This window comes from Giraffa tippelskirchi, chromosome 5 (genome assembly GCF_054371585.1).
Source record: "Giraffa tippelskirchi isolate mGirTip1 chromosome 5, T2T-mGirTip1v1.2.pri, whole genome shotgun sequence".
NCBI classification, from domain to species: domain Eukaryota; kingdom Metazoa; phylum Chordata; class Mammalia; order Artiodactyla; family Giraffidae; genus Giraffa; species Giraffa tippelskirchi.
In genome coordinates, this window is record NC_137279.1 from 2176467 (window position 1) to 2203385 (window position 26919).

The window sequence follows — 26919 nt, forward strand, 5'->3', positions numbered from 1 at the left end:
TCAAGGAACTTACAAACAAACCAAGCAAACATGACATACCTGTGCAAAATAATCAGTGCACAAGGTAGCATTTAAAATGTTAGGCTCTGTGGAACCAATTATTAGAAAATAAACACAGGTGTCTGTGTGTGTAAAATATGACACCCTACACGCTATTATATATAAAATAGACAATCAACAAGGACCTGTTGTATAGCACAAGGAACTCTGTAATGACCTATACGAGAAAAAAAATCTGAAAAAAAAAAATATATACAACTAAATCATGGGAATACCAGACCACCTGACCTGCCCCTTGAGAAATCTGTATGCAGCTCAAGAAGCAACAGTTAGAACCAGAATTGGAAAATTGGACTGGTTCCAAATAGGAAAAGGAGTACATCAAGGCTGTATATTGTCACCCTGCTTATTTAACTTATATGCAGAGTACATCATGCAAAATGCTGGGCTGGATGAAGCACAAGCTGGAATTAAGATTGCCAGGAGAAATATCAATAACCTCAGATATGCAGATGACATCACCCTTATGGCAGAAAGCAAAGAAGAACTAAAGAGCCTCTTGATGAAGTGAAAGAGGAGAGTAAAAAAGCTGGCTTAAAGCTCAACATTCAGAAAACTAAGATCATGGCATCTGGTCCCATCACTTCATGGCAAATAAATGGGGAAACAATGGAAACAGTGACAGACTTTATCTCCGTGGGCTCCAAAATCACTGCAGACGGTGACTGTAGCCATGAAATTAAAAGACGCTTGCTCCTTGGAAGAAAACCTAAGATCAACCTAGACAGCGTATTAAAAAGCAGAGACATTACTTTGCCAACAAAGGTCCGTCTAGTCAAGGCTATGGTTTTTCCAGTGGTCATGTATGGATGTGAGAGTTGGACAGTGAAGAAAGCTGAGCACCGAAGAATTGATGCTTTTGGACTGTGGTGTTGGAGAAGACTCTTGAGAGTCCCTTGGACTGCAAGGAGATCCTACCAGTCCATCCTAAAGGAGATCAGTCCTGGGTGTTCATTGGAAGGACTGATGTTGAAGCTGAAGCTCCAATACTTTGGCCACCTGATGTGAAGAGCTGACTCACTGGAAAAGACCCTGATGCTGGGAAAGATTGAGGGCAGGAGGAGAAAGGGGTGACAGAGGATGAGATGGTTGGATGGCATCATGGACTCAGTGGACAAGAGTTTGAATAAACTTTGGGAGTTGGTGATGGACAGGGAGGCCTGGCGTGCTGCAGTCCGTGGGGTCGCAAAGAGTCAGACACGACTGAGCGACTGAACTGAGCTGGACTGAAGTCATCTTGCCCCTGAAACCAACACAAGATCACACGTCAGCTGTGTCGCTGTGCTCAGTCATGTCCGACTCTGCGACCCCATAGATGGCAGCCCACCAGGCTCCTCTGTCAGTGGGATTTCCCAGGCAAGAGTACTGGAGTGGGGTGCCATTCCTTCTACCCAGTATAATATAAAACAAAAAAGCAATAAAATAAAATGCAACAACCTTAAAAACTTTTAAAGCAGTTTCTACGTAAATAGAGTAAAAGATGGACAAGGACAGAAATGAAAAAGTGGAGACCAAGGGAAAATAAAGGGAGGAGAATAAGCCGAAGCCAAGGACAGCATCCGTCTCCAAACCAGCTCCACAAGGGCTGTTCCAGGGCGGGGAGGGGCCACAGCGTGGGTCCTGTCACTGGAGAACCACCCTTACACGGTCTGCGGACTTATGCCACCCCACACGGCCTTCCTAGTGCTGGACTCCCGAGAGAAATCTCGTGTGCGTTTTCACAGGAGGATTCTTGATGGCATGCAAACCAGGCAAGGACAGCATCCTGGCCACAGACAACACTGGGCTTCACAGTCAGTGAAGCTGCAGGTAAAGCTCCCTGTAAAGCTGACGGTGACGTCAAGGGGGAGCTGTGATAATCTGATGCTAGAACACAACTTTCTGATGGCCTGTCTTCCAAAGATAACTAGGACACTCCGGAAAAGGAGGGAAAGTGAAAGTGAAAGTCGCTCAGTTCTGTCCTACTCTCTGTGACCCCAGTGGAGCAGACAGTCCATGGGAGTCTCCAGGCCAGAATACTGGAGTGGGTGGCCTTTCCCTTCTCCAGGGGATCTTCCCAAACCAGGGATCAAACCCAGGTCTCCCACATTGCAGGTGGATTCTTTACCAGCTGAGCCACAAGGGAAGCCCGTTTATCACCTGGTTCAGAACCACAAGACATTGTGAAGGAACATTTGGGCTTTACAGCTCAGAACCCTGGCTTCCTGCCTTGCTCCTGGGTTCTTCACCATGTAACTTTGGGCAAAGAATTCAGATTCCTTCAACCTCAGCTGCTCTCACAAGCCACTGTTTTTGTTAAATGAGATGAAATACAAGTGTGCCCAGCTGGGCAGCTGGCACACCGCAGACTAATAGTAGGGAAACATGAATCTAATGAAATAAAGGAAGGCAAAATATAAGAGGTGCTAAATGAAGTACAAAGGAAAAATTTCAGGTGATGGAAAAGGTTGATGAATGAGAAATCTTTTAAAGCAGATTAATGTGAAATATTTTCCAGTGCTTTCTGCTAGCAGGTATTGTTTCATTTATGACCACTGCCTGTTTCCTGTCTCGTTTAGAAGTCTCCTCTTGTACAATTAAGGCAACTTTCCTCACATGTCCAACCAGGCGGATGGTCCGGCCATGAGGACAAAGCCCTTTAAGCCTGGTTGGAAAGGCCAGAAAGCATCTGCGAATTCGATTGTCATTTTCAGAACAGGGTAACAAGATTAAGATTGTAATCTTCATTTTCCAGACACCGCCTTAAAGACAATAATGACACCAGCCAGAGAATCCCGGGGACGTAGTGGCTCACTACAGAATCACAACAGTGATCACGGCATAAATGAGGGAAGCTTTGGGCTGCCCTGCACCCCAGGAGATGGACTCCCCCCTGGAGTCCTTGGGACACCAGGTGGAAAAGAAAGACGCGAGCTCTGTGACGCCCTTAAGGTCTGGGGATGCAGCTTCCCCTCTGTAGACTGCGTTTCAAAGTCAGAAGGAAAAAAAAAGTTCGTAGAGGCTAAAATGACCTTGGGTCCTTTTTGGCTGGCTGCTTCAATCAGGCTTTTGGCCAAAGAAAGGAGGAAAGAACCCAAGTGGCCTAAATATCACTCACCAAAAATACAATTGAAATTAAGGCAGAGGCGAAGGAGAGGTCCCTGGGGACCATGATGGGAATTCACTGAGCACAAAGGCTGCTGGGAGAATCCCTCCACCCAGATCCCCAGGGACACAGGAGGACCTGCTCCCTTCCCATGATTCAACTCCCCTCTTAAGGGGGCGGCGCTGAGCGTATGTGAACCTGTGCCTTCAGAGATGCCCAGAAATATGTTCAGAGAACTGGCAACAACTAAAGATAAACCTCAAGTGTCTACACCTGTAACTCTATTCCTGTTTTGTAGGTAAGTTCATTTGCAGCCTTTTTAAAGATTCCTCCTACACTGTTGGTGGGAATGGAAATTGGTACGGCCGCTACGGAGAATGGTATGGAGGTTCCTCAAAAAACTAAAAATATAGCTACCATAGGACCCTGCAACCCCAGTCCTGGGCATATAATCCAGAGAAAATCATGGTCCAAAAGGATACAGGCACCCCAATGTTCATTGCAGCACTGTTTATAATAGCCCAGACATGGAAGAAACCTAAATGTCCATCGACGGAGGGATGGATAAAGAAGATATGGTATGTACATACAATGAATATTCAATTCCATTGACTATTACTCAGAAATTAAAAAGAATGAAGTAATGTCATTTGCAGCAACATGGATGGACCTAGAGATTGTCATGCTGAGTGAAGTAAGTCAGATAGAGAAAGAGAAATATCCTGATACTCCTTATATGTGGAATCTGAAAAGAAATTATATAAATGAACTTACTTGCAAAACACAGACTCACAGACCTAAACGAAGTTATGGTTGCCAGGGGGAAGGAAGGGGGGAAGGGATAGTTCAGGGAGTTTGCGATGGACATGGACACACTGCTCCATTTAAAATGGATAACCAACGAGGTCCTCCTGTACAGCACAGAGAACTCGGCTCAGTGTTCTGCGGCAGCCTGGATGGGAGGGGAGTTTGGGACAGAATGATAAGTATGTAGTAATATGGCTGAGTCCCTTCGCTGTTCACCCGAAACGAACACAACACTGGTAATCATCTGTACCGCAACACAAAAGAAAAAGTTACAGAAAAACAAAAAGACAAAACTCCAGGAGTCAAAGGTTGCGTCCTAAAGTGCGGGATGATTAGTCTGAGGTAAACCAAACAGTTTTTGCTTTGCTTAGTTAATGTTTACGTGACCAGCGCTGAAAGGACCCTTTAGTTCAAAGACTTTATTTTTACAGAGTGGGAAACTGTCCGGGTGAGCTCTGGGCTCTGATTCCCAGAAGGTGACCTGGGGGGTCAGAAATGGGATGGGAACCCAGGTGTTCTGAATCCTAGCACACTGCACACTGCCCTGTCACTGAGCCTTCTGCACACAGGAATTAAAAACAGTCTTTTCTCTCTAAAAGTTTTTATTTTTTTTAAATATAAATTGCCTCAATTTATTTCCTGCAAGGAAATACACTAAAGGTGATACAAGTTCTCTATTTCAGATGTAAAAAATGGCTAATTTGAGGAAAAAAAAACAAAGTCCTTTGGAAACACACAAAAACACAGTCACCCAATGACAGAAGCCTGGAGTTTTTATGTGGACATAAAATCTAGATTCTAAAGTTCTCTCTTATTTCCGTGGAAAGACTATGAAGGTAACCTGAATGGAAGGTGAGCTAAGGCCTGGCATTTACTTAACCCCACGGGGGTCTGTTCTGTGCCCCAACGGAGATAAGGGTGTGGTTCTTCTGGATAAAGTAGATCCAAGATGGAGAAGGGGCTGAGAGGCGAAAAAGAGCGTCCTCTCTTCACATTTTTGAAAATCCACAAAGTACGATCTGGTATGACTGACATCATCAACTCAACGGACATGAATTTGAGCAAAGGAGACAGCGGAGGACGGGGAGCCTGGCATGCTGCAGTTAAGAGTCGGACACAGTGGGGAGACTGAACAACAACGACAGCCATGAACCATGTTTTCTCTTCAGACACTTGGGCAAATAAGCACTTAACTTGATCCCTTTCCCCTAACAGCCCACGCCTGACCTCAGGGGATGTGGCCCCGGCCAGCTGTCTGTGGGGACCCCCTTTCCGGGCTGTGTCCCTGGGGCAGCACCGAGGGTCACCTCCGTCAAACCTCGCACCCTGCACCTTCGCGGTCACGCACCTGGCTTCCTGGTACCCCGGGTCACCACTGAAACGCCGGGTAGCCCCTGTGTGGCCTGGCCCCGGTGCCAGAGGACCCAAAGGTGGGCTGAGTCACCAAGAAACTCCTTCTTGCAGCTCGGCATTGGGGGGGGAGGTACCCAGGACTCCTCAACCCCCTGAAGGGCCCAAAGCTAACCATGAAGGACATCAGCATCATTGAAACACTGTTTCCCAACATCGTATCAGCACTAGTTTCGAACCATTTTCTAGTTAAAAGGGGAAAACATCCTATGAAGCTGCACAGTAATGGTCTTTGGAATTAATTCACAGAAGCTAGATTTTTAGCGGCACCGTCCCGAGCTCCCTGCACCTGTGTGAGGAGGGTGGGCCTTACAGCACGTTCCCACTCCTCTGGCCGGTCTTGGTGATGTTGGCCTCTGTTCACGAGTTATTAATAGAAGGCAAAGGCCTTCCAGCTGTGACATGAAGCACTTTTCCTATTATGTCTTTATGACCAATTAGGACTTTTCCCTGCCAAAAAAATTTAAAAATTTTTCCTTGACTATGATTCAGAACCTAGAAGATACCGAATAATCATAACTCACTGCTCGGCTAGAGGGTCCAGAATCTTCACCAACACAGGACCCAGTCAGGCCGCAAGGTGGGCAGGATCCCAGCTCCCCAGGGCCCGACTCAGCGCTGTCTGAACCGCAGCCGGGACTGGGCAGATCAGACGGAGGACTCTGGGGTCTCCTCGCTCTTTCAACTGCTCAAAAGGAGCTCAAACACCAATAAACAAACTGAAGCAAGTCAGGAGGAGAAAGACAAATATCATATATTTGCACATATACATGGAGTCTTAGAAGGCTTCCCAGGTGACACAGTGGTAAAGAATCCGCCTGCCAATGCAGGAGACTCAAGAGACTCGGGTTCCATCCCTGGGTGGGGAAGATCCCCTGGAGGAGGGCGTGGCAACCCACTCCAGGATTCTTGCCTGGAGAATCCCATGGGCAGAGGAGCCTGGGGGGCTGTAGTTCATAGAGTCGCAAAGAATCGGACAGAACTGAAGCGACTTAGTACGCATGCACTCATGGAATCTAGAAAGCTGGTACTGATGAACCTATCTATAGGGCAGCAGTGGAGATGCAGACACAGAACAGGCTTTTGAACAGTGAGGGAGGGAGAAGGTGGGATGATTTGAGACAGTGTATATGTTTACTCCAGTAGTGGAAACATATATGTTACCATGTGTAAAACAGAGAGCCAGTGGGAATTTGCTGTACGATGCAGGTAAAGGAGGCTGGCGGGCTACAGTCCATAAGGTCCCAAAGAGCTGGACGTGACCGAAGCGACTCAGCACACGTGTGTGCAGAGGGAACCCAAAGCCAGTGCTCTGTGCCAGCCTCGAGGGGGGATGGGGAAGGGGGTTTAAGAGCGAGCGGACCTGTGTATGCCTGTGGCTGATTCGTGCTGATGGACGGCAGAGACCAACAGGATGCTGTAAAGTAATTAAAATTAAAAAATTAAAACGCAGAGCAGAGTGTTCCTTCTGGTGACCGCCTGCCTTCACAAAGGTGGGGGTGGGGACATGCAAGCAAAAGCCTTAGACGGGGAATCTCACCAAAGAGGCGACTTTCCCTGTGAAGAAGTTTCAACATGGAAACCCATTTCAAAGTGGTATTTCACAGACGTCCATTTCAGAAATCTCTAGCCAAGAATGAGGTGTAATTTTCATGTTACAAAAACCTGACCCATCTACTTGCCTCAGATACAGGCTTAACTCTCTTTCCCAAAGCAAAATTTGGCTTGAAAATTAGCAAAATGGAGTCTAGGAGAAGCCTATGGAGCCTCTAAAGCTGACCGCTCCTTGCTGAGCTCGGCGCTGGGCTGGGGCGGGGAGGGGTTCACGGGTGACCAGGGAACTTCTCAGCGAGCTTGTCACCACGTGGATGGTGGTACGGGGGCTGGGGGGGCGAGTCTCTTGGAAACCAAGTCTGAGGCTTAGCAGCGTGCTGAGCGTGTTCCCGTCCAGCTTGAATCTGGAATCTACACTTAGGAAGAAAAAGGAAATGTTTGCTACTGCCCTTCTGGAATTCCCACGGCCCATTACTTCCAGGAAGAAGTACACAAAGGTCACATAAATGTTTCACGAGCTGGATCCACAGAGCCAGTGCTTCCTCGGTGCTCCAGCAATTACAGGAGGACAGGGATACAGGAGAGGCAGTGACTCTTGACAAAGAGAAGCATGGATGGGGTGGCTCCTGGGTCCTAAAGACCACGCCGAGCAGGTACCTTTTAATGAAGGAACGAGCTGTGTTTGTTAACATCCACGTTATGTTTGAAAGCAAACCATCCGTCTATATTCAAATACATTTAATCCCTCCTTTGGGCTCACATGATTTAGAGAGACTGCACAAGAAAAACAACTCCTCACAGTGGAAAAGCAACCCATCTCTTACTTTCTTTTTTTCTGAGTAAATAAAAAACAAGCCCCTAGGCACCGAAAGGAGGAGCTAAAACGAGAGTGTTTGCCCATCCACCTTTTGCCCTGCTAGAATCCTCAGCTCGGAAAGCTGGCCATCCACACCACCCGTGAGCTCATCAGTTCAAGGAGGGGCGCGCCCACGAGCCCAGATCAATATGGTGAAGTATGGAGATGGATCTCGTCCCGGCCCGAGTGCATTAACGAGCTCCTCTCCGTGACCTTTGCCCAGTGGCACAAATTAGACTCCACCACAAACCACATTCTTCAAGGGGGCCCTTCTGTCTTTGCCGGCTTTTAATCAAGCACACTGCAGGCAGACCTCAAAGATGACCATGAGAAATTACAGCGCGTCCTCTGTACAGACTAGGTCTGGAGGAATTCGTCCATGTTGTCTGAGATTACAGACAAGATAGTGTACATGCATGCTTTTAAAGCATGTTCTCTTAAGAAGCACCCCTTCCTCCGTTTTTTCCCTGAAGCTCCTGGATGTCTCTCTAACCAGGAAGCCCCCCTAGCGGCCTCCCGTCATCCTCATTCCGGAGGTCAGGAGACGCAGCACCTGTGTGTCTCAAATGCCAAGGCGCCCCCAGTTAGCTGGGCTCTTGTTAAGATACAGGCTCTGATTCACCAGGCTCCTCAGCATGTCTAACAGGCTGACCGTGAGGCCAGGGCTGATGGAATCACCACCCCTTGAATAAAATTTTTGCAGAGTTCCAGGAAACAGACAACCCCCTCCAAGTGTGAATGTGTGTGCACACACAGTCTAATACACACACGCTCACAACCCGACGTTTTGGGCCCACAAATACGGTGTAAGGAAATACACCCGATGGCAAGGGGTGAGAGCTTTGCAATAGGTCAGGCCTGATGCAAAGCCAGACTCCACCAGCGGCCAACAGAGGAGGGTTGGGCAGACTTAACTCCTTGAGCCTTCCTTTAGTCCAGTGTCCATCAAATTCCTTTTTTTTAAATTTTATTGGCGTATAGTTCATTTACAATGTTGTGATAGCTTCAGGTGTACAGCAAAGCGATTCAGTCACACACACACACATTCACTCTGTATCAGATTCCTTTCTCACTTGGGTTATCACAGAACATTGAGCAGAGTTCCCTGTGCTACACCGTAGGTCCCTGTTGGAGATCTGTCACAAAAGTACTGTGTGTATTTAACCCCAAGCTCCTGACTTATCCCTAGCCCCTCCCCAGCTCCCATCAAATTCTAATAAATGCTGACACCTTGAACTTGTGGTGGGAGTTCACCAAGCTAGCACATGCCTAGACCTTCGGGCAAGGCTTGGGCTCAGTAAATACTCGCCGTGTTTAGAGGACAGCATTGTGCTTCTACAAAAGTCAGGCACAGCCCTTAATCCTCAGTTCAATCCTTACAACCAACCAAGAGTTCAATCCCAAATGAAAACCAAAGCACCAGGTCCAGGCTTTTGTTTGGATGGGGTCCCTTCACAAACTTTCTTCCCTGTCCTGGGGGCAACCAGACAGAAACTGTAGCTGCCGCATGAACCCAGAGGACCTCGACCTCAGGAAGCGAGTGCCGTGGGGCCCAGCCGCCCCTCACCACCCACTCCCGGTGGTCAAGGTCCAGGTGAGTGAGCGTGTGCTGGGGAGGCCGGGGCTGACCACGGCAGGGGACCGCGTGCCCTGCGACTCCCACACAGTTCCGTCTGCCCCCAGGCTGCCCTGCTCCAGCACAGTGACCTCACGGGCAGCTGGGAAGATTTCATTCCCTGGGGGTCTCCACTGACTGGCTGATGTGGGAATTCTGGTTTGGGAAGTGCATTCAGCTGGCATCACGCTTTGATTCCCATGAGAGAGGAAATGCCCACAGGAGGGATACCTAAACCACCGGCTTACAAGTGCGGTCAGAAGGTCTTCCTGTTTGCACTCGGATGAGATTCGCCCTTTGACCCTCTGCCTCTCAGGACAGTGCCAGAGGCCCCAGGATGAGATGACATCACTCTTATGCTCAGTGGAACGGCCAGTGAATTCTTGCGCTTTAACTGTTTCTCTGTTCTAACTCCGAAGGCATTAACATTGAGAGTTAAAAACTCACATGAACTCAAGGTCTTGGGAGTCCTCAGTCATTTTCAAGAGCGCAAAGGGTCCTGGTTGAGATCTCTGGGACCGGACTTCCCTGGGGGGTCCAAAGGTCAAGACTCAGCACTTCCAATGTGAGGGATCTGAATTCGATCCCTGGTCAGGGAGTTACGATCCCACATACTGCATGTTATAGCCAAAAGCATTTTTAAAAAAGTTTGATACCCCTGCTTTAAATCAGTATGGCATTTTCATATGAACACGGGTGAATTTCTGACAAATGAACCTTGCTATCCAAGGAGTTTAAAACTCTCTGCTCGGGTTTGTGGGAGGATCCTCCAGAGCGACAAAGGAGGGGTGCGGACGAGTAGGGGAGGCAGACATACAGGTGCCCCCGGGGGAAAGAAGCTGAGGGCCGCACCACGGGTCCCAGCGTCTGTCTGACACCCCGGTTTCAGAGACCTCCGTGACTACATTTACACTGGGCCCACCAGAGGCTTTGAGTCTGGTGGTGGCGGTGTTGGAATACATAGACAGATCAGCTCAAAAAGAACAAGCGGGAAACTGCAGTCACACAGGAAGGAGGGAGGTTAATTCCACCTCGACCCACTGCGGAAGCTTCCTGTCTGCCCACGTGGGCCCAGCACAGCGGTGGCTGTGTGTGAGCAGCTCCTGTGTCTGGAGTCGGGGAGGGAGGTGAGAAGGCAGGGGTGATGAGATGCCTGCTGGCGAGCCGTAGCTTGTTCTGCACATGCCGTGGGCAGCTGAGAGCGGCGTGATGAAACCACACAACCCAGGAAAAGAGCTGGAGGGGCTGTGACCCCAGGAAGGCCCCTGGGCACTGATGCCCGTGTGTCAAGAAACAGCTGAGTCTGGGGGAGAAGGTTTGTGGGCTGCATCTCCAAGGACACGCAGTGTGAGAAGGAGAGAGACCAATGACAGAACCCAGAGTAAAACACCGTTTCTGGGCGGGTCAAGGGGCGGGTCAAGGGAGGGGAGCCAGGGACTGAGCGATCAGGAGGTGCAGAGGAGCCTCAGGGGTGCAACAGGAAGAGGAGGCACAGGCCGAGAGGACGTAGCCAAGGGCGCTGGGAGGCTCTGAGACGGGTGAGCGTCTCTGGGTGGGGTGGGGTGCAGCCCCCGCGGGCCCTGCAGACACCCACGGCAGAGCCAGGGCGCGGGGACCGTGATGGGAAAGGATGCAGGTTGGGAGATGGGCTTTGCTTTTTGAGAAGTGGAGTCTCACACTTGCCTGTGAGGTGAGGGGACCTGCTGGAGGGGAAGCGGGAAGAGCTGACGGGCAGTGAGACATCTAACAGAAGTAAGAGAACGTGGGAGACAGGGAAGTGGAGGGACAAAGAGAAGGGACCCCCGGGCTCCACAGCAGGAAGGCACGGCGGAGAGCTTCTGAGTGTGTGTGTGTCGATGGGCAGGTGTGTGCATCTGTGGAGAATACCTGCAGCTAAAACAGGGCAGGTAGGTCAGGGCTAAAACAGAACTCGCCTGCACAGACCCTTTGACTTCTTCAGAAACCGCAACCTGCCTGCCCTTTGCTCCTCTGTCCCCAGTCTTAACCCAGGTCAGGGTTGCAGAGAAAAAAAGGGACTCATATGTGCTGAGCCTTTCTTCTCCTCGGGGGACCTCTATCATTGCACACGCCATATTGTAAAGCAATTATCTAAGGGTTGTTTTTTTTTTTTTAATTTCTAAAAAAGTTTCCGGAACTCATTCTCTCCCCGCCCTCATGCCCCTCCATTAATAACAGACATGATTATTCGGCATAAATAAGCCTGTCTGACATGCTGCAGTACGGGGAAGCACCGAGTCACTGAGCAACTTAGGGGAGCGGGTCATACTTGACTCCTGCAGTCCTTTCCCTTCCCTCCAGCATTTGTCTCCTGACCGCGGAGCTGGACAGGATGATGGCCTCACAGCTTCCCTCCCCTCCCTCCATCCTTCAGTGAGGACCAGAGACAGCAGGCCTTCCATCAGACCCAAGAGAAGCAGAGAGAGCCATACAGACGTGAGAGAATTGTCTTGTAAAGGTCTGGGCAACTAAAGAGCAGATACGAAATGCATACAAATAAACACACTTGCTGGTTGCCGGTCTACACCAGGGATCTCTTTAGTGCAGAACCCCGGAGATGTAGCTCTTGCTGGGGGACAGCCTTCTCTCCTCTCCCCCACCTCCCAAGTAGCACTGGTCCTCACATCTTACACACACATGCCCTCCTATCTGAGGATGGAGACCATTCCATCTCTGTGCATCCCGGTTCTTGCACAGTCCACTGTGCAAATAGGATTTCACTTTATTTAAAATGACCACATCGACAGTACATGATCCCTATTTTATAGACAAGGACACTAAAGTTAAGTTCCTTTCCTGAGAGCATGTGACCAGAAAGCAGCAGATCTAGGATCTGAGGCAAGTCTGACTCCAAAGTCCATGCAGGACTGATGGTCCAGTCGTGAAGAATCTGCCTTCCAATGCAGGGGACGCAGGTTCCATCCCTGGTCAGGGAACTAAGATCTCGCTTACCACCCAGCAGGTCCAAAAGATAAAAAGACAAAACAAACAAAAACAAGAAACAGAGGCCATGCGATGAGGCTTCCACTGTGATGAGAGGCAAGGAACAGTTTACTCAGTGCCCAGCAAGGAGCACAGGAATTTGTATCAAGCCCAGCACCAGACATTCAGGTATCCATTAAGGAAAGAAGAAACTGATGTTTCCAGATCAGCCGTAACTCACACTGGAGCCTCCCTGGGGCAGAGTCCAGATGCTACCGCCTCCCATCACCTTCAGGTCATCTGACCCGGAACAAAGTAGCTTACAAAATGGCCTGATGATAGAATTCTTAAGTAGTGTTACCGAACTGAACCTGGGTTCCCTTGCTGGCCAGGCAGCAAAGCCAACCTGCTGACACCGGGCTGTGGTGAAGCACAGCGTTTACTGCAGGGCACCAAGCCAGGAGAACGGGCAGCTGGTGCTCAAAAGACCTGAACTCCCCACTGGCTTTCAGGGAGCAACTTTTAAAGCCAACGTTTAGGGTGAGGGCTGCAGGGTGTGTGACTTTCTCCTGGTGGGTTGTTGATGAGGTAAGGGGTGATATGTGGGCAATCCTAATCATACGCTGTTTTACTTTACTTCCTGACTTCCCTAATTAGTAACTGCTTGAGTCTGCTCTTTGGAAGTCAGGGAAAGCCTAGGACACTAAACTCTTTTTCTACAAACATGAAACAGGGGACACAGAAAGGCTTTTGTACCCAGAAAGGCCCTGAAGGGTCCTGTGATGGTGGTTTAGTCACTCAGTGGTGTCCGACTCTTTGCGACCCCATGGACTATAGCCCTCCAGGCTCCTCTGTCCGTGGGATGATCCAGGCAAGAGTACTGGAGTGGGCTGCCATTTCCTTCTCCTGGGGATCTTCCCCACCCAGGGATCGAACCTGAGTCCCCTGCTCTGGCAGGCGGCCTCTTTAACACTGAGCCGCCAGGGAAGCCCAGGGGTCCTGCCCAGTTTCAGAACCAGGTTTCAGCACTGCTTGACCCAGCACTATTCTGTGGCTGATTCTCTTGGGAAGTCTACTTGCTTTCCTGTTACATTTTGTACTTGTAGGTATAGTACACTTTGATATTGCATTTTGTGATGCCAAAAATGTTTATTAGACTTATATTATCAAATCAATGAATTAGAGAAGGTATCCCAAAAGGATTGATGTATTTTTAATGAAACCACATAACTTATGCAGCTCTGGAGAGTTACCAATCAAATCTACAAATGGGTATCATTCAGCTGTCACAGGAAAAAAATATTTCTAGAGATTTTATCAGGCTTTAAAAGCATTGTTTACCTACATGATTTTCACCCTTCTCTGATTCATCTAATAAAGTTACTATTTATTAATTTGTGAAAAAAAATTATTATTCTCCTTAATCATTATTGTTCCTTTTCACCTTGACTCTGAGTGTCAAAAGGGACACTAACTATTAAAAATATCTTTGAACACAGCCAGGGAATGTACTTGAAATCATACTATGCACGGAATGGGGAAGCTGCAGAGTCTCTTGAAAACTTAAGCAGAGGGGGAGCAGAAACACTCCATGATTTGGACCTTTAATCCTTGATTAGGCTGGCTTGCTAAATTACAAATGCTTTTATTGAGTCAGTGTAGTTACTCAAAAAGATTCAATACCACTAAAATACAGATAAAATATATTTCTCAAAAGGAGGGATGTTGCATCTCTAAGTCCTAAGATGTAACTAGACACAGCTGACCCTTGAGAAGTATTTACTGAACGAAAGAAGGAATCATAAAATTATCTGACCAACCCTACAGCAATTCAACCGTACGCTTATGAGTTCAACTGTGTATGTGTGAGGAAATCAGATTTTATGTTGCTTTGGTACCTACTGTTGGTTACACACAGGATCCAGGCCTTCATTCTCCAGGGTCTATTACAGGGCTATACAGTAGCCCATAGAAGTCATAAAAATTCATCTCATCTCATCACTGAAATGGTTTAGAAACTCTGGATGAGCACATATTTAGATTTTAAATTACTTTTAAAGTTGAGAAGAAAACTTAAAATAAATCTCAAATGACACTGGCTTTGACAATTTGGATAACAAAGAGAATATTCATTACTCTAGAAGCCCCTAGAAAAGGCAGCTGGAATTAATACTTCAGGATGAAATTAATTGATTTGAGAAATAGAGTGAGTTGAATTATAGTATATATCTCTTTAAAAATCCTTCTTACTCTGCCCTACCCTATTTGTAGGTAAATCTAAATTGTTTATGTAACATCAAAATATAGTGACAGTAAGATCACAATATTTTATGTTGTTGATAATCTGATATCTGTAACCCATTGTCTCATTTAAAGTCACCATTAGAAATTTAAGTTCTGAAAAACATCTTAACTGGTAGAAAAATTGTGACTTTTTTACCTTTAAATGAAAATAAATGCTACTCATAAAATCAGAATTTCTAGACTGAAAAACTTAAGAGACATATAGTCTGAGTTTAGTTTCTTAGGGTTTATGTTAGAAAAGCCATCCTAATTCCAGAAAAAATATATATAGATTCTTTTCAGATAGCTTGCATACATTTTTAGATGAAAAAACTGATTAATAAATGTAAAAGCTTTGTAGATTCACAGCAAGTGTTTTGGGGGCTTATGTTGAAAAGCTGGCAACAACTAATTATACAAATCTGACTGGACTAATCAATTACTCAGATCAACATTAGGTGCCTATTATGGACATAAACACGGGAATTATATCTCCCTTAAGTAATGCACTAAAATCATGAGCCTAAAACACTCTAATACCAAATGTGATAGTATAAGCAGTCTAATTATTAAAAGTCCTTCCAAGCAATGAATTGACTTATGTGAACATTACACACACGAAAGACACTTTTTTGTTTCAGTTTGATTCCTATTTTTGTAATTTGCTTTATATTTTTATAACAACAAATGTCAATGAAATAATTAACTAATACAAAGGACCCTGGTGCAAAACATCTAACGTGATGATCTCATAACCACCACAAAACATCATTTTTTGTTCTTTAAGGAAATTTTTAGAATTGCATACATGAATGTGATTATGATTTCTAGGATGTAAACATATTGATCTTTTAAAAAGTGCATCTGTGGTATCCAACTCTGTTCTCAGCATCTTTCCCCTAAACCAGGGGTATTCTTAGAATAATGATAACAAAAATGTCCTCCTACAAACAAGCTTTCCAACTGCCTGTCAAATATATTCTGTTCCTTCCTCCAATGGGGACTCTGGTATTTAGGAAAAAGCAAGCTCTTAAATGCATTCAAACCAGAGGAAAACCAAAAATAGAAGCAACCAGACACCTGCTGACGAACAGTGACAAATCCCACTGACACCGCAGTGACCCCCAGTTAGTCAAGACTTAATTAAGGGCATAATTAAGTCAGTGGAATGGAACGCTAATGAGTGTTTTTTTAATACGGGTAATTATACGTAAAAATACAAAGTGTGATGGAGACTTAACTATATCATTAAAATGAACGGTATAGAATAACAAACAGGGCAAAGTGCGCCACTTCTATTGCGGCGAAGAAGAAAAAAAAGTTGAATCAGTCTCAGGTTGAATAATACTCGGGCAAGTTTATGTTGGCTCCATGCTGGGAACATTTGTTATTCTAATTTTGCAACAATAAGCGACTACGGGTATTGAGATCCTGTTTTCAATGCAGATTCCATTGGCTTTGAAGTCTTTCTGCGGTTAGCGTTCTGTCCAACTGCAAATGAGCAATTAAGAGACCGTTTGCAAGTATGTGGCTTCCTCGCTTGCCTTCTGGAAGAGTCCATCTGAGCGGGAGACCGACAGATGCAGGGGGTGGGGGCTCCTCACTGATTCAGAGTGAGCTCCCATTATGTGAGAGCCTTTGATCTGATCTCTGTCTTACGCAGGGACAGAACCCACAGGATGGGGTTCTGCTGGCGGGGAAATAGCACGGAGGAAGGGGGAAGAGGGCTAAAACAACGTTGCCAGCTCCGCAAAAGGTGAAAAGGAGGCGTTCAGGTCAGGAGCAAAAAGTCTACAGCCACCACTTCATATCCCAGTGTGGTTTGGGACCTGCCCTTCTGCTGGGATTATTTTATCTATGGTCCCCTTGACTGGTTTGTCGTTTAGTCGATAAGTTGTGTCCGACTGTTTGCAATACCTGTGGACTGTAGCCCGCCTGACTCCTCTGTCCATGGGATTTCCCAGGCAAGGATACTGGAACGGTTTGCCATTTCCTCCTCCAGGGGATCTTCCTGACCCAGGAATTGAACCCATGTCTCCCGCATTGGCAGACAGATTCTTTACCACTGAGTCACCAGGGAAGCCCATAGGGATTCTCATCTATCCAAGCAACAAGTGGACGAGGAGATTCCACTCACCATCCAACTATCTCTATAATTAAGAGGTTCTGATTTTAAAGCTTTCCTTTAAAATAGTCAGGGCATCTTCTTCCTGTGGGTCTCTCGAGTCTGGTCTAACCTGCACTTTTACAATATTCCAGAGGAAAAGAACATCTCTATAAGCCTACAGTATTTTCCAGGGGGCTCAGTGGTTAAGAATCTGCCTGGCAAAACAGGAGATACTGGTTTGATCTCTGGGTCAGGAAGATCCCCTGGAAAAGGAAATGGCAACCCACTCCAGTACTCTTGCTTGGGAAATCCCATGGACAGAGCAGCCTGGAGGGCTATAGTCCAAGGGGTTGCCAAGAGTCAGACATGACTTAGAAACTACACAACAATAACATAAGCATATTACTAGCAGAGCCAATGGTCAGACACTGTATCTTTCCACCGAGGGCCAGGCGTGATGTTGTCTGAATAAGGACTGGGACAACAGTGCCTTGTCAAGCGTATGCGAGTCTGTGGCACAGCTAGGTCTCTCAAGTAAAAATTAAGTTCCTATTGGTACTTATATATTATCAGATGGGTTGCCCAATATTAACTTCTTATAAATCCCATTGTGTCTATGATGATAATTAGTTTGCCTTTGACAAAGGTATTCAGTATAAAAATGTCCACAAATGGAATTTTGACCCTTCATATATTCACCAAACGCAAGGGCTCTGAAACACAAAAGGACCGGAAAGAAAACTCACCTTCTGTTTAGATGGTGAGTTTACAGAGCTCATTTTTCCTGAATGCTTGCCATAAAAATAACCATTATCTCTCTGACAAGGCTCGTATAACAGTTATCAGGAGTTATAAAGTTGAAGATTTTGTATAGACACACCCCAGAACTAGAGTTAATAATTGCAGATGACTTGCAAGGTAAGGCCTACTGGAGTGCCTAATATATTCTCATGATCATCAAATCTATGAATACTAGGAGTGATGTTTGCAGCTTTAGAATCTGGAGGACAACTTCTCAGAGGCCGAGAGGCACTGGTTCCATTACCCTGGTGCCCAGTTCAATTCACAAAAGACATTTGAGCCACGAGACATATTTTTTGGTGGCACTGTCCGGCGGTTCTCACTGGGCAAATCTATCACCGTGTTCTCTCCCTTCCCCAAATCAACTCAAATTTTCTGAACAAAATAATAAAACAGACTAAGTAAGCCCTTTATCCCAAGCTTAGGGGTGGGTGCAAAACCAAAGTCCAAAGCCCTCTGGTGGGCTCTAATGAGATCTTAATGGCCGAGCATCTCCCTGGGCTCGCCGTCTTGTGTTTTTTAAGATTTCTTTTGATGTGGACCATTTTTAAAGTCTTTATTGAATTTGTTACAGTATTGCTTCTGCTTTCATGTTCTGGTTTTCTGGCCGCGAGGCGTGTATGATCTTAGCTCCCCGACCAGGGATCGAACCCACACTCCCTGCCCGGGATATGAGAAGTCCTAACCACTGGCCGGCCAGGGCAGCGCCCCCAACTACTCCAGGTTCGTCTCACACAACCCTCAGACACGCCTGATACCACCGTCCCTTCCACCCTCCGTTTTTGGGGCAAAGCCACCCGTATCGAGTTCTGCATGAATGAAGACAGGCGTCTTTCGCCCCCCACTTGCCTCCTGGTTCAAAAGGAACTACTAAAATAGCAACAGCATTCCAGCCGCAGCCTGGCAGGCGGCTTGCACACGTCCCATCCTTGCTCCCCGGGCCCGTGAGAGGTTGGAGAGCTCAGCAAAATTTTTATGTACGGGAGCGGGCCCAAGGAAAACTCAGCCGCCATAACCAATTGTGGACAGGGGGGTCATCTATCAGCAGACAAATGCAGGAACTCCAGGATGTCTCTCCTCAAATGAAATAATATATCTTTGAAAGCCAATGCCCGTTTTAGGCCCGAGGCCCATATATCAAGGCTGAGCGGCTGGTGGAATCGCTCCAGGGCCATTAACCTTCCACCTGTTTCCCCTTGTCCTTCAGGATGAGACCCTGCCCTTGGTTTTACTCCCTTCCCCTGTTCATCTTCCGACAGAGTGTAAATGTAAAGCAGCGGGCCTGTGAAATAATTCAAGAGCAATGGACCAGGCGCACGGTTACAAATCTCTGCCACTGGCACTGTGACTTATGCAGGCAGTTTGTCACACATGAGCCAGGTGACCTCTGTGACATAACAGAGAAAAATACCGCCGGAGATCAAAGCCGGGATGTGGGGCTCTGAGGACTCTGCTCCACGGACGGGGTGGGGTATCTCGTACCCCAGCGTGTCCCTGATGCCAATAACATCTGCTCCAGAGAACGTGGGCAGGAGGGCAGGGCACCCTCATCAGGATCACTGCTGTCAAGGGGAGCGGGGGGCTTTCCTGTAACACCGGGACTAGAATTTCTGTGTCCTGGAGAATGCCTTAGACTGGCTGGGACTGCCAAGAGGAGGCAACATCCATCTATCCAATTTGACCCGAACACAGAGACGTTAATAGAATTCGAAAAATGTAAAAGGGAGCCCATAAGGAATGTGTCCGCTTGAGAACTTAAATGCTGTGGCTGTGACGATAAAAACAAAGTTCTACTGAAGCTTATAAATTTTCTGGATGAAAGAAGCAGGTGAGTAGATTTTTTGAGATTCACACGACTCATTAAAAGGAATTACACACATTTAGTGATGTATGTATTCCCCCCCCCACTCCCCCCCAAAAAGATAGCTCACTAAAGGACCAAATAAGATCACCTACATGAAAGTACCTTACAAAGTCCAGGAATTCTCTGCCAGTCCAGTGGTTAGGACTCTGTGCTTTTACTGCTGAGGGCCTGGGTTCAGTCCCTGGCCAGGGGACTAATATCCCACAAGCCACATGATGCAACCAAAAATTAAGGAAAAGAAAGTCCAAAGCTTTCTCCAAATGACATCAGAATTTAGAAAAATGTTGAATCACCCATGGGTGGCTTAAAAATAGAGAGACCTAGGCTGGAAGGAAATTAGCAGTTTAAATATTCTTAAATCTGCTTCAGGATTAATTCCTATTTTGTACTTACATATGATGAGTTATGATTTTCTCCAGTCACTCTGTCCATATTCTGTGTAGGGTACAGAAAGTGAACAGAGCTGGAAATGGTCCTCCCTAGGCTCCTAGCCCCTTTGGTACATACATAACACACACAGTAAGTCGCTTCAGTCGTGTCTGACTCTTTGTGACCCCGTGGACCGTAGCCTGACAGGTTCCTCTGTCCATGGGATTCTCCAGGCAAGAATACTGGAGTGGGTGCCATGCCCTCCTCCAGGGGATCTTCCTGACCCAGGGATCGAACCCATGTCTCCTGTGTCTCCTGCACTGAAGGCAGATTCTTTACCACTGAACCACCCGGGGAAGCCCTTTGTTAGGAGCATTTAATTTTGAATTCTTCATGAATTCATTGATTGGGAGATGCAAGCAGACCTCAGTTCATTCATTTCCTGCTCTGAAGCGAGGCCTTGGCTGGGACGTGGGACACCCTCTCCTCCAGCTGTGTATACACACAGGGTCTCTTCCAGGTACCGTACATACTGGTCTTTAGTTGACCAACTAATGTGGGTTTCCATTCTTCAAGCAGGCTGACACCAATGTCCAGTCTACCACGTGGAAATGTTAGAGAATAAAAATAATGAACCTAAATGATAATTTTAAAAGTTCTTCTACAAAAGTTTCGAGCTAAGTGCCTCTTCAAATTTTCACAAAAACGTGAAGCTACCCAGTCACGGAATTTTTAACCTGGGCCCCCTCCCTGGGCTCCAAGGGGTCTGTGAAGCCCTAGAACAGCTCGCAAACTCCTGTTCATGCCATTTCCTGGGAAGAGTCACGATAATCCTCATCAGATGCTCACAGGTGCCTGTGATCCAAAGAAGGTGAACAATGATTGACAGAAAGTAGAATCTGAAGTCCTACTGTTGGTCTTACCACCAAACAAGCATCTGGAGCTGTGAGAACTGCAAAGGCCCCAAAGGTCACCCAGCCTGACCCGTCGCCTTACAGCTGAGACAAGGTGGACTGTGATGAGGCTGCCACAGGCCACGATTTTAAAATCACAGTCTGTGGAAGGACCGCAGACTCCTGCTTCCAGCCTAGGACTCCTCTACGTGTGATCCCAGTCTTTCTTTCCTTTGGCTGTTGTTTACAAGTCAGATTCTGTTTCATGTCCCCTGAAATAATTTTTCTGTCATGCGGAAACCTAATTATAAGAGATACCTATGTCTTTTAAAAAAACATAGAACATTTTATAATTATGGCCTTAGGCATCTGCTGTTATGAATAAACATGAAAAGACTTTCCTTTGCGGATTACAATTTGTTTTGATAAAAACAGCAGTAGAATGATGGATATGATGCCTTGAATTCTTGTTGGGTTTCCTTCCTGAAAAAGATGTGTGTGAGTGTGTGTGTGTGTGTGTGAGAGAGAGAGAGAGAGATAGAACACAGTGGGCCTAATTTTTAAGTAGCTTTGTAGTACCTATTTCATTGTGAGCATATTTTAAGCTTCTTTATAAATTAATATTTAATTTGCACAGATAAAACCATTGTCTCTTACGGTAAGCATGGCTGCTCCTTTGGAATAATCACAAAAAGTTCAAACCAAGATCATATAATGCTGCCTATTAGCAATAAATGTTCTACTTAATGTTTGATTATTTTGAATTCTCTATGCTTCCAAATTATGAACAAAAATAAGAAGCAAGGCAGGCATTCATTTCTCTGAATCCTCAGATAAAAGCAAGGCACTGAATATTTCCAGTAAAGCACCTAAAATAGTCACTCCTTTTAGAAGGAAATGCTGGACCCCAAAAACGGAAAAGATACTCTAATAATAAGTTACCCTAAAATTTTTAATCCATTAATGGTCTGCGATTTAAAACAAACAAAAATATGATCAGCCTGCAGCCAAAAAAAAAAAAAAAATTCCTGGGCATGAATCACTGCTTACATTCTTTTCCATCCACAAACAATTTCGTTTGGGAAAGTTGCCACATAGTATCGACAGTGACAACAAATGGCATTGTCCCGTGAACATCTGTTTCCGACACCCACACTGATACTGCAGGCTGAGGACGCGGGGCCTGGTTGGTCTTCACAAGTTGCCACAAAGGGACTGGAAGTCACTGGTACGCTGAGGGTTTATTATTGGAACACAGGAAAACTTTATCATCATGCTGGGAAGTTCTGTATCTTTTGAAATATTGGAACCGGGGTTATGGTAGCACATTAAACCATGCGGAAGACTACTTCTGAAGAAAAGGAGGAAAAAAATGGTTTCTTGTCTATTATGTCCTTGGGTTGACGTTCCCACTCAATCTTCATATAACTTCCTCACCCACCCTCAACTGAGAACTGTTTTGTTTGCTAAAGATGGGACTGCGTTGTGCTTCTTGTAAAAATTGAGAGGACCGAATACCAAAGAAATTCTAAGCCAAACATGATAAATAAACACTATTGTTTCTTAACAAAAAGAAATCATATGAAAGCAGAAGAGCTTTCATATACACTTTGATTTTTTTTTTTTTTTCCTAAATTCAAACTACCATGCTTACATTTACTGGAAACCTGGAAACAGGGGACTCATGAAGGCTCCTGACTAGAGAATTCTCAACTCAGCGCGAGCTGCTGAAAGGAGGAAGGCAGGGAGCTTCCGGGAGAGAAGCCAGTGTGGATGGACTACAGGGAGGGCTGCACCCTGGACACAGTCATGGGGCTGTGCCTTTGAACGTGAACCTGGGCTGTCAGGGTGAAGCTTTATGCCAACCTGTCAGTAAAGGAGCCAAGGGCACAGGACAGACCTCCTGTTTTACCCCTTTCCTCTGTTTCTCATCTACTTTTAACAAACGCAATACTGGAAGTCAAAGTGATTCATGATGGTAATTTTCAATGGTCATTTGTCTGCTCAAACCCTTCACACACCCCAAGTTAATTTGCACATTTGCCAAAGCAATAAAAAGAGGCTTCCCTCTTTTTTTGTGCTCAAACACTGACTCACTTATATGAATGGAGGTGCTGAGTGGAAACGCAATCCACGATTGACATGCATGTATGTTTAAGTGTTTCACTCTACCTAAAAAGGAGGGGATATATGTATATGTATAACTGATTCATCTTCCAATACAGCAGAAAGGAATACAACATTGTAAAGCAACTATACTCCATTAAAAATTAATTTTAAAAATGTTTCATTCTAAAAAGACACATTGCTTGGGACTTCCCTGGTGGTCCAGTGGCTAAGACTCTGCACTCCCAATGCAGGGGGCATTGATTCCTGGTCAGGGAACTAGATTCCACATGTAGTACCTAAGACCCGGTGCAGCCAAGTAAATAAATACATCAAATAAATATTTTAAAAAATAAATAAAAAGACATATTGGAACATATTCCACAAGATGTTGCTCACCCAGTTTGACACTGCACAAAATAGGCACTCAAAAAATACCTGTGGAATAAATCAGCAAATCACAGTGCCAGCTATCCAACTGAGGATAAGAAAATAAATATTTACCAGACAGAGATAAATCTGATATTTAATTTGCCTAAGAAAGATGATCTCTTTCACCAGAAAACACATAGTTTGTGCATAAGGAATCTGTTTTTTCTTTAAAAGTGATCTAATATTTTTAATACTAATTACTACATTGTCATAACTCCACATCCTGAAAATCACCACAAATATAACTACTTCAGAAGTAATTACTATCATTACTACTTATGGGAAAACATATCTGTATTTTGGAGGAGTTATCATTTCTTCTTTTGATTCTGGACCATATTGATCAAAAACAAAAACCAAAAAGTACTTGAGATTTGTGTTTCTGTCACTGAACTACACTTTTATAGGCAGTTTTCAAATAATTACACTCATCATTAGTTATCAAAAAAGAAAAAGAAAATTAGCAGACAATGAACTATTTGTGCCTTTCCCAGATGGCACAGTAGTCAAGAATGGGTCTGCAAATGCAGGAGATGGAAGAGATGGAGGTTCCATCCCTGGGTTGGGAAGACCCCCTGGAAGAGGAAACGGCACCCCACTCCAGTATCCTGCCTGGAGAATCCCATGGACAGAGGAGCCGGGTGGGCTACAGCCCACGGGTTTGCAAAGAGTCAGACATGACTGAACATGCTCACAAGGACAAGTACTATTTAAGCATGTGAATCTTTTGTTATTAAAAATGAGACAAATTAGAAATTTGTTGTATGTGTCATATGGGGGAAGAGTACTCTATGCTTATATTGTCTTTTATTCTTTTCAGCTCACTTTTATGATGCTATTGGTTTCTCACCAGACCCTTGGAAGATAAGCAAGTACAGCCACCTCCATCTGTTTTTATAGATGAGGCAGCCTCCAAATTGGAGTTGATTCAGATGGCCCCATTTTTGCAAAGCTTTCCTCAGTGCCCTCAGAGTACAGCTCTGCCCTGCTTTTTTTTTTTTTTTAACAAACATTCAAGTTTATTTTTACTTTGTTTGTTACTGTCATCTTGGCTTCACAGCATATGGGATCTTAGTTCCCCAGCCAGGGATCAAACCTGTGCCCCACTGCGTTGGAAGTGCAGAGCTGCCTGTGGACCACCAGGGAAGTCCCTGCTCTGTATTTCTGCACAGAGATCATCTATGATGTAGTCTTCATCAGCTCCAGGTCTGTCCCCCCAGCCGTGAGTGGTCTGTGGGCAGGAACCAGGTATTCTCATCTACCCCGTAACCCCACTGCTTCGTGCTGGGCCTGGAGTACTTGCGAGCTCAACACACACCTGTCACGTTCATCAGTCAGGAAACTGGCACGGGGACACATCCACAGCCGCTCTGGCCCAGAGCTCAGAGCTGGTGGCTCGGGTGATGCACAGACCTGACCCTTGGCCAGGGCTGTCCACCACCCCATCCCAACTTCGGTCGCATCACCTGATCCCCTAGAGAAATGTGGGAGTAACCAAATAAGTTAACAAGGCAAGCCCTCAGGGCCGATTTTAGTAAGGAAGTCAAGATAAAATTCTTCATCACACCTTGTGTCACCCGGAGGAAACATCGGTCTGCCAATTTTACAAACATGCCAGTAAAAAGAATTTCCTTGGCAAATGGACAGCATGGAAATGTCCTTTTAAAAATCAATTAACCCCCTAAATTCATGAGCTTGCTAGAAATATTTCCTACTCCGTGGACTACAAGGCTCCTAGAGAAGCTCTTCCCCTTTCTATTTCTGGAATCTTCTTTTGTTCATCCATGCTAATAATAGTGACAGAGCAGAGGAGGTTATTTATAGCAGCATGGCTCTGTGAACACTATATTCATTTATATTTCCTGTGTTTATTGTTACCTTACCTTTCTGGTAATTAAAAGTGCCCCTCCAAGATTGTATTTAGTAACAAATCACCTGTAAATAGCTTTTCTTTTAATATATGAAAGCTTATATTTAGACTCAATAAAATATTTTACTCCCATTTCCTATTAACTAAAAACAGATTTCAATGGTGGTGGGGGGAGGGGTGTGTTTTCGTTTCATAACATATACGAAATGTTATCATTTGACCTTTAAACATTTTGATTAAAAGAACTTCACTTTATGTGGTAGCTCATGTATCCTCAAATCATTCAAATTTTGTCTTTTGATACTGAAACAAAGTTGCTATTATGACTAACCCACAAAGAGTTTACTAATAAACAGACTATCATTTAAAAACATATATGATTACTATATAGTATGATAAAAAATAAAATATTAAAAAATGCCCCATATTCTTCCCCACTTGCCCCCAAACTGCTTGCTGGAATACAATCCCTATAAATGGTCCCATCTAGGTATTCCCTTTTGTAGCCAATCGGTTTTCTGGTATAAGAAGCACCCCGAATCAGGAAGATCAGGTTTGTCAGATTTACTTCCAGTATTTCTTTACATTGATTTAAAAAAATTTTTCATTTTATATTGGAGCATAGTTGATTAACAGTGTTATGTCAGTTTTAGGCATACAGCAAAGCGATTCAGTTATACATATACATTAATCTATTCTTTCTGAAATTCTTTTCCCATTTACTATCTTGATTTTTGATGAGTTAGAGCCTATCCCTTTATAAGTATTTCCTTGGGAAGACAGTCATAGCAAAGATGAATCAATTTCTTCCTTGCATCTAAGACAACATACAGGCACTCAAAACACCCAGAAAAAAAAAAAAATCTGCTAAATACTATGACTAGCTCTGTCTAGGGGTAGGTGAGATGCTGAGTTACAGAAGTGTACCAGCTCCTGTGGTCTTCCTTAATATCAGCTCTGCTTTCCATCAGAGCCTTAAATCCATGAGAATGGAGACAATTAAGGTTTTTTTTTTTAACTGAAAATAGTATATTTCTCAAAAACTAAAAATAGAACTACCATCTGACCCAGAAATTCCACTCTGGGTTTATATCTGAAAAAAAAAAAAAGAACCCACTAATTTGAAATAATACATACATCTCAGTGTTCATAGCAGCATTATTTACAACAGCTAAGACATAGAAACAACCTGAGTGTTCATCAACAGATGATGGATAAAGAAGATGTGGTACACACACACACACACACACACACACACACACACACACACTGGAATACTATTCAGTCATAAAAAAGAATGAAAATGTTGCCATTTGCAGCAACATGGATGGACTTGGAGAGCATTATGCTAAGTGAAGCAGGTCAGACAGAGAAAGACAAACACTGTATGATATGACGTATATGAGTCTAAAAAATACAACAAGCCAGTAAATAAAACAAAAAGAAGCAGAATCACAGATCTAGAGAACACACTAGTGGTTACCAGTTTGGGGGAGGGGGTAATACAGAGGTGAGAACAAAGGGTTATTCTGAAATTACATGAAATCGTGTGTGTGAAACTTTTGAAAACTGCAAAAGGACCACAGGGTAGAAAGAATCTTTTACTCAACATAAAAGTGAACTAGGGGATTCCCTGGTGGCTCGGTGGTAAAGAATCTGCAAACTACTGAGCCCACATACCCGGTGCTCCGAAACAAGAGAAGCCGCCACAGTGAGAAGCCCGCACGGCAACGAAGACCCAGCATGGCCAAAAACAAATAAACAAATACAATTTTAAAAAGAAGTCATTTTTAAAAAGTAAAGTAATATTACAAGGGAAAAAAAAAAGAAAATGGTCTATTTAGAGAAACAATCAGCCATTAAAGGA

General features: G+C 45.1%; 1 protein-coding gene and 1 long non-coding RNA gene across 15 annotated transcripts in view; one reads left to right on the forward strand and one right to left on the reverse strand.

Moving 5' to 3' along the window:
- NR5A2 (nuclear receptor subfamily 5 group A member 2) overlaps positions 1-26919 on the reverse strand; it is a 127068-nt gene that overhangs the window by 59140 nt on the left and 41009 nt on the right. The gene's annotated exons all lie outside the window — the stretch shown is intronic.
- LOC145506727 (uncharacterized) lies at positions 18971-25113 on the forward strand. The gene is made up of 2 exons (XR_014054219.1): positions 18971-19346; positions 24003-25113. It is a non-coding gene; the product is annotated as an uncharacterized LOC145506727 (long non-coding RNA).